Genomic DNA, 8,294 nt, shown 5'->3' with positions numbered 1-8,294 from the left:
TGAGAGAGTGAGCCTACTGCTTACTGTCAACACAGAGAGAGAGAGTGAGCCTACTGCTTACTGTCAACACAGAGAGAGAGAATGAGCCTACTGCTTACTGTCAACACAGAGAGAGAGTGAGAGAGTGAGCCTACTGCTTACTGTCAACACAGAGAGAGAGAGTGAGAGAGTGAGCCTACTGCTTACTGTCAACACAGAGAGAGAGAGTGAGCCTACTGCTTACTGTCAACACAGAGAGAGAGAGAGAGAGGGAGAGAGAGAGAGAGAGAGAGAGAGAGAGAGAGAGAGAGAGAATGAGCCTACTGCTTACTGTCAACACAGAGAGAGAGTGAGAGAGTGAGCCTACTGCTTACTGTCAACACAGAGAGAGAGAGTGAGCCTACTGCTTACTGTCAACACAGAGAGAGAGAGAGAGAGAGAGAGAGAGAGAGAGAGAATGAGCCTACTGCTTACTGTCAACAGTAGGTGGGTTTCCATCCACCTGTTTTTATGTGAAATTTCAAAGTGCGCATTAAAAAGTGTGGAAACACCAGAAAATTATATAAAACCTCCAAATATCGCAAACAAGTTTTCACGCTTGAGGGAGGCGGAACAGAAGGGTGTATCGATAAAAGGAAATGCGATAAGTGCAGTGGAGACAGCTTTAGCCAATCTGTAACCAAACTCCAGTAAAAACATGCCGTTTTAACGGAGGAAGACAGCGGGATAACAGGCGACTCACATCCAGAATTGACAGAAGAGTGGCGTCTGGTAATAAATTTTACTTACCTCTGTATAATCAAGAACTGTTAAATTAATATGTGATGTTTTTCATAGCGAGACGTGTAACGTTAGCAGAGGCAGACAGCAGTGCGCTCTCCGTCACCAAGCTTTCCACATCATGATTTACTCCACTTCAGTCTGAATATCAGGCTAGGATGTTTTCTCTTACCTCACATTTATTCAGAGAACGGGGTTAATGTCCCTCGTTTGAGGGTTTGACTGACTTCTGGTCATGTTTTAATCATGTCAATTAATTGCCCCTCCTCTTCACCTTTTCTGATATTACGCATAACGGTAGTGGGTGGAAACATGCGTAATATCGCATTTTCCTTTGCCGACTTTCTGAAAATTCGATTAAAAGTTGCGATACCTTTGGATGGAAACCCAGCTACAGAGATAGAGAGTGAGAGAGAGAGCCTACTGCTTACTGTCAACACACAGAGAGAGAGAGAGAGAGAGAGAGAGAGAGAGAGAGAGAGAGAGAGAGAGAGAGAGAGAGAGAGGGAGAGTTGGGTGACTAGGAGGGGGCTTGGTGGGGTGATTTACTGGAAGATTGCCCCTCCACTACACACACACACACACACACACACACACACACCATCCCCATAGGGTTTTATGTGAGACTGCTGGGGGCAGTACACACACAGACCAAGAGCAGCAAACCACATAGAGGTCAGAGGTCACAGGGTCATCTAAGGTTAATAGAACAGAACAGAGAGGAGACTCTGTAGTATCCTAGCATCTCCAGTGCTGCTGCTGAGAACTCCAATGCTCACTTCTATCACTCACAATATGACACGAGAGGGAGGGCTGTTGTACTGTATATGTCGTCACGGCTGTGATTCGGTTGTAGGAGATACAGTAATCATCACAGCCGTGACGACATATAATAACAGCATGGCCTTGTCGAATGTGATATCACTTTTATACAACAGTTGTACAGTATAAACAAGCTGATCATCATGAAGTAGCCTAATAAATAGCATTTTTAAGTAATTTGAGACACCAGATGATTTCTGTCTGTTATTTGTCCCTGCCAACAAGCACAGTTCCCTTAGGATTGCACCAGTGTTGCCAACTTGCCAAGCAACAGGTAAACTTGCTGCCTGCAGTTTCCTGACTGCAAGTTGGTACACTGTAAGCTAATGTTAGCTTTGAGGTTAGCACAGAGGATTTCAGCTTACCGTTCATAATTAAGGTCAAATGTATCCGCTGTCCCATAAGTGTTTGAACGTAACCTAATCAAGGCTGCATTAGAACAGCGATACTGTATGTGCTATTTCTACAATGCTGTCTGATTTCCTATAGGCAGAGATGGGCAGTATTTTAAATACATGTATTTATAATATTTATTTAAAATACATTTGTGTATTTTATAATTTGTATTTGGCTGGACCGAGAAAAATAAGATGTAATTTGTATCAAGATACTTTCAGACCTTGTATTTTGTGTATTTTAAATACATAAAATACTTTTTTCTTTAATTTTATGTCATTTTATTCTCAAATTGACACATTCTTACCATTGACACAGGTTTAAACTGTGGAGATTTTTTTTTTGACATGTCACTTCTACTCTACCTCTGATTGGCTTACCCTCAGAACAAACTCAACCACAAATCAGAGGCAGAGTAGGGTGGGTCTTGAGTCAGACTTCACATCACTTCTTCGTCTATGAAGCCTTGTATTGGTGGAAATTCCCCCAGAGATAAATTACTAATATAAATTGATGATTAGATATTGCATGCACTGGCCTATCTGCAAATGACATGGTTTACTCCATATTCAAACCAGTGTATCATATTAGAAAGACACAGCTAATTATCTTCTTAATTAAAATTGGAAAAGTGGGTGGCAGTGTGTGGCGGCAGTGTGGGTCATGATTGTGATGTCATCAGTGATGTCACTCGATCAATTGTGATGTCATCAGTGATGTCACTCGAGCAACTGATTGCTCAACTGTGATGTCACTCAGGCAGTTGTGATGTCATCAGTGATGTCACTTGAGCAACTCTGATGTAGTATGAGCCGATGGCGCACATTTGCACGATGGCACCAAGGTGGGTGGGCGGTGTCTGTCTGTCTGTCAGTCATGATTTTGGGAGCCCGTGGAGCCGGCGATTTCCATAACTGCAGTCATGGCACATCATCTCCAGACAGGGGCGGACTGGGATCATAATTCAGGCCAGGCATTAGATACCAAGCAGGCCAGGCCGCTAAGGGCCGATGCGCGGTCGTCGGCAGGGAAAAATTTGGGCCGTTTGAAGCCCAATTTGGGCCGTTTGAAGCCAGATTTGGGCCGTTTGAAGCCCAATTTGGGCCGAGTCCAATTTTACAATGAGATGCACCCACTTTAACCCTGAATAAAGTAATAAAACCACTAGTAAACCAGTAGGCACCGCCTACTGGTTTACTGTCTTGTGTGGACAATGGAACAGTTGTAAATATGCCTAACGTTACTACCATCGTGCTTATGGAACATTGTTTGACTGCAGTAACACATAAGTGTTCAGAAATGCCCAGGTTTGAGGCTTGGGACTGGGAGTGAGTGAATGGGAAGGGCTGTGCTGTGGTCTTAGCCTGGAACGGGAGCCCGGTGTAGCTGCTCCATTTAGCTGGTGTAGCAGGTATGGAACCACCGTAAATCTAGCGATCGGGTGGGGAAAGTGTTCAAGCAGAGCTTGATAAAAACCAACAGTCCAGGGCAGGCAGGACAAATGTTCTACTAGCCCAGTGCATAGACTTGTAGCTATCACAGTCTAGCTAAAGGTAACGTTAAGGCTAGCTACTCCCCGCAGCCATTGCAAGCCAAAACACGACCAAACATGCCACAGTAACATCCAGTAATTCGTCCATAATCCTTCCCGGCCGTCTCGAGGCTGATAAGACCGATAAATTGTCCAGGATGCCGTTTGAAAGTGAGTTGTCCGTTAAACACTAACAACCCATCTCAGAATGGGCTGGGATCATTGCTGGGATATAGCCATTAGCTCTGTAGCTGTTGTTGTAGTCTAGCGCAAATGTAAGGAGCCATATGATTGGCTGAAAGCAAACACACCTGATTGGCTGATGAATCTGTCAATCAGAATCACATTTGATTGACAGCTTTATCAGCCAATGGTGACATTCGTTGACCTGCATGTCAGGGGAGTCTCAAAAAGTCACCACAGAAATTTCTCTCACAAATGTAGACAAAGGTTCACAAATGAGAAGCAGTTTGTAAATGCACATTGAGCAATTCGCATGATCTGTGAATTTATATTACAAGTGTGCTTCAAAATAATATTTGTGAAGCAGAGCGTGTGCATTTCCGAATTTATATTACAAGTTTGCATAAAAATTACATTTGTGAACCAGAGCGTGTGCATTTGCGAAACAGATTGTGTGCATTAGTGAGTCCGAAATACAACTGCGAAACAAAGCATGTGCATTCGTGAAAAACCCTGCATTAGTTCAATACTTCTGAGACTGATCTAAGCCCATAGAATAAAGCCTGATGGCTTCCCGACAACAAACTGGCTTACAGTAATAATGAGTCAACATGTAGCCTCGTCCAGACGGACCTGCATGAATCAGAGAGGAAATGAAAAAGAAACAGCTCTCGTCAAAACAATCGGCCTCTCTCTCTCTCTTCCTCTCCCTCTGTGACTCCAGTAGCCTCTCTCTCTCTTCCTCTCCCTCTGTGACTCCAGTAGCCTCTCTCTCTCTTCCTCTCCCTCTGTGACTCCAGTAGCCTCTCTCTCTCTCTTCCTCTCCCTCTGTGACTCCAGTAGCCTCTCTCTCTCTCTCTCTCTTCCTCTCCCTCTGTGACTCCAGTAGCCTCTCTCTCTCTCTCTCTCTCTTCCTCTCCCTCTGTGACTCCAGTAGCCTCTCTCTCTCTCTCTCTCTCTGTCTCTTCCTCTCCCTCTGTGACTCCAGTAGCCTCTCTCTCTCTCTCTCTCTCTCTCTCTCTGACTCCAGTAGCCTATCCAAGTACAGCCATTTAGTCATAATGACTAAATGTTTTACCTCAGCGACGTTCACTCCCCATCTGCCGATTCTAGGGTGTAAATGTTCAATGTGATTAGTGACTGCAAGTGAGAGGAGAGGTCACGACCACTCCCTCCCGCCGGCAGGCCATTTGTTGTTACTGCACAGACATTTGCAAACCTACTTTGTGCTCTGTGCCGGCTGTCTGCCTTAACTGATGAAGTGCTGCTTAGGTCCTGTAGGGGGCTGGAGGAGATGGTGCCGCGTCTATGTGCCGACAGGCCGCAGTGCCGACAGGTCGCAATGCCGATAGCCCACAAGCAGAACCAGCTGAGCGAGGCGGCGGTGGAGCTAACCTCTCCCAGCCCCCACGCCAAACCTAACCTCCCCCCATGCCTAAACCTAACCTCCCCCAGACCCTAACCCAAAACCTAACCTCTCCCAGCCCCCACGCCAAACCTAACCTCCCCCCATGCCATGCCTAAACCTAACCTCCCCCACACCCTAACCCAAAACCTAACCTCTCCCACCCCCACGCCTAAACCTAAGGTCGGCATTGCGGGTGGTCGGCATAGCGGGTGGTCGGCATAGCGGGTGGACCCCGGAGGAGATAGGGGCATGAAGAGTGCACAGCAGAACCAAAATATAGCACTGTTGCCAGACGAAAGCCATCTGCAAAAGGTCAAACTTCCAGGAATGAAGAGAGGAGTAGTTATTCTGTCAGTAGACTGTGTGTGTGTGTGTGTGTGTGTGTGTGTGTGTGTGTGTGTGTGTGTGTTTGTGTGTGTGTGTGTGTGTGTGTGTGTGTGTGTGTGTGTGTGTGTGTGTGTGTGTGTGTGTGTGTGTGTGTGTAAAAACCATGATGGAGAGGCAAAAATTGCCCCAAGAGTTGCCTCCCCAATCCCCCCCTCCCTCCCTAAACTGAGTCACCTAGAGTTTAGAGAAGAGGGTTTGGGACCAAAGGTTTGAATCCCAGAACCGACTGGGAAAATGTGGGGAAAGGGAAGTAAGCCCTCCTTCAACTGTCGAAGTGCCTTTGAGCAAGTCAATTGCCTTCAACAGCTCCAGTGGACCTGTGGTTGTAGGCTACTGGGCGGCTCCCAGGTGAGACTGTGAATGCAAAGCTAATGGAAAAGAGTGAGCGTGCTCAGTCGACTTTCCCAGGATAAAGAAAGGTTCATAAAAAGGCTCATAAAACATTTTCATTACGCGACCCTATAAACTTCAAGTCAGAAAGAAAACCACCAAATTACACCTCAGAGTGCATGATGGGTAACAGCCCTGCTATGTATAGCTACTGTAGGGCATAGCATGGGTAACAGCCCTGCTATGTATAGCTACTGTAAGGCCTAGCATGGGTAACATCCCTGCTATGTATAACTACTGTAGGGCCTAGCATGGGTAACAGCCCTTCTATGTATAGCTACTGTAAGGCCTAGCATGGGTAACGTCCCTGCTATGTATAGCTACCGTAAGGCCTAGCATGGGTAACATCCCTGCTATGTATAGCTACTGTAGGGCCTAGCATGGGTAACATCCCTGCTATGTATAGCTACTGTAAGGCCTAGCATGGGTAACATCCCTGCTATGTATAGCTACTGTAAGGCCTAGCATGGGTAACATCCCTGCTATGTATAGCTACTGTAAGGCCTAGCATGGGTAACATCCCGCTATGTATAGCTACTGTAGGGCCTAGCATGGGTAACAGCCCTGCTATGTACTGTAGGGCCTAGCATGGGTCACAGCCCTGCTATATAGCTACTGTAGGGCCTAGCATGGGTAACAGCCCTGCTATATAGCTACTGTAAGGCCTAGCCTAATGTTGTATGCACATCATGTGGAACAAATGAACAAGCATTTATTTCACAGATTCTTCTCTGAAAACATATTAAAATGAACATTCTCAAGAATCGTACGTTCGCATTTTAAAAGCTAAAATATTGGACCACTTAGCTAGCAGAATCTGGTAGCTAGTAAGTAAACTATCTAATACGCTAGCCATGCAGTTTCCCTGATGAATTCAAGCAATCATTGTTGTTGTTCCCGACAATAATAATTAGTTTTATTTGTAGTGCACTTTTCATTCACAAGGAATCTCAGAGTGCTACAGAGACATTATACTTTGATAACAGGTCTATCATCATCACTTCTGTGTTGAAGTAGCCTATAGTTTTCTACTGCGGGGGGGCAATAATGGCTCCTGCCCTGTTTCGTATGCGTTATTATGGTTCCTACTGCATTTCTTTGTCTGTCTGTCTGTCTGTCTCTGCCTGTCTGTCTGTCTGTCTGTCTGTCTGTCTGTCTGTCTGTCTGTCTGTCTCTCTGTCTGTCTGCCCGTCTGTCTGTCTGTCTGTCGGTCTGTCTGACTGATTGACACCTGCTGGCAAAGTACTCAAAACCACTAGTTCCTGCTACAAGGTGTCTCCAGGACCACATTTTGCCTTGATGACCGACTACACACACACACACACACATGCACACACGCACACACGCACACACACACACACACACACACACACACACACACACACACACACACAGACTCACAAGGTGAAAATAATACCAGCCACACACTGTCATAACTGGTAAAAATGCCAATCTTCCAGAGTTTCACAACACAAGTGTGATGTCACTTCAAAATGGCCACTGTGGGAATAAACACTCTTGCCAACTCTTTTCCAAGTAAGAAAGTCACCAGATGACATCATATGATAATTTGCATATCAATATGTAAGCTGCAGTTGTTTGTGGTTACATGCATGATGCATTAAAAAAAAACAGCATATCCAATATCATGATTCATATGGTTAAGCTTTGTGAAATATGAGTGCTGTTCCATTTGCCTATAATTTCACAGATGTGCATGTCTGTTTGTCTGAGTGCGGTTGGACCTTGTTAAAGTGAAACCAAAGCAAAAGAACAAAGATGTATTTGTGCTCCTGAGGCGGATCTCTGACAGTCTGAAGTGCCTTCAGGTAGCCTACATGTTAAGATCTATGACAGTTTGAAGTGCCTTCAGGTAGCCTACATGTTAAGATCTCTGACAGTTTGAAGTGCCTTCAGGTAGCCTACATGTTAAGATCTATGACAGTCTGAAGTGCCTTCAGGTAGCCTACATGTTAAGATCTATGACAGTTTGAAGTGCCTTCAGGTAGCCTACATGTTAAGATCTATGACAGTCTGAAGTGCCTTCAGGTAGCCTACATGTTAAGATCTATGACAGTCTGAAGTGCCTTCAGGTAGCCTACATGTTAAGATCTATGACAGTCTGAAGTGCCTTCAGGTAGCCTACATGTTAAGATCTATGACAGTCTGAAGTGCCTTCAGGTAGCCTACATGTTAAGATCTATGACAGTCTGAAGTGCCTTCAGGTAGCCTACATGTTAAGATCTATGACAGTCTGAAGTGCCTTCAGGTAGCCTACATGTTAAGATCTATGACAGTCTGAAGTGCCTTCAGGTAGCCTACATGTTAAGATCTCTGACAGTCTGAAGTGCCTTCAGGTAGCCTACATGTTAAGATCTATGACAGTTTTAAGTGCCTTCAGGTAGCCTACATGTTAAG

The sequence above is a fragment of the Poromitra crassiceps genome (genome assembly GCF_964638095.1).
Source record: "Poromitra crassiceps genome assembly, chromosome: 5".
Taxonomy (NCBI): domain Eukaryota; kingdom Metazoa; phylum Chordata; class Actinopteri; order Beryciformes; family Melamphaidae; genus Poromitra; species Poromitra crassiceps.
The sequence above is the reverse complement of the archived record's forward strand: the minus strand, read 5'-3'. Positions refer to the sequence as shown.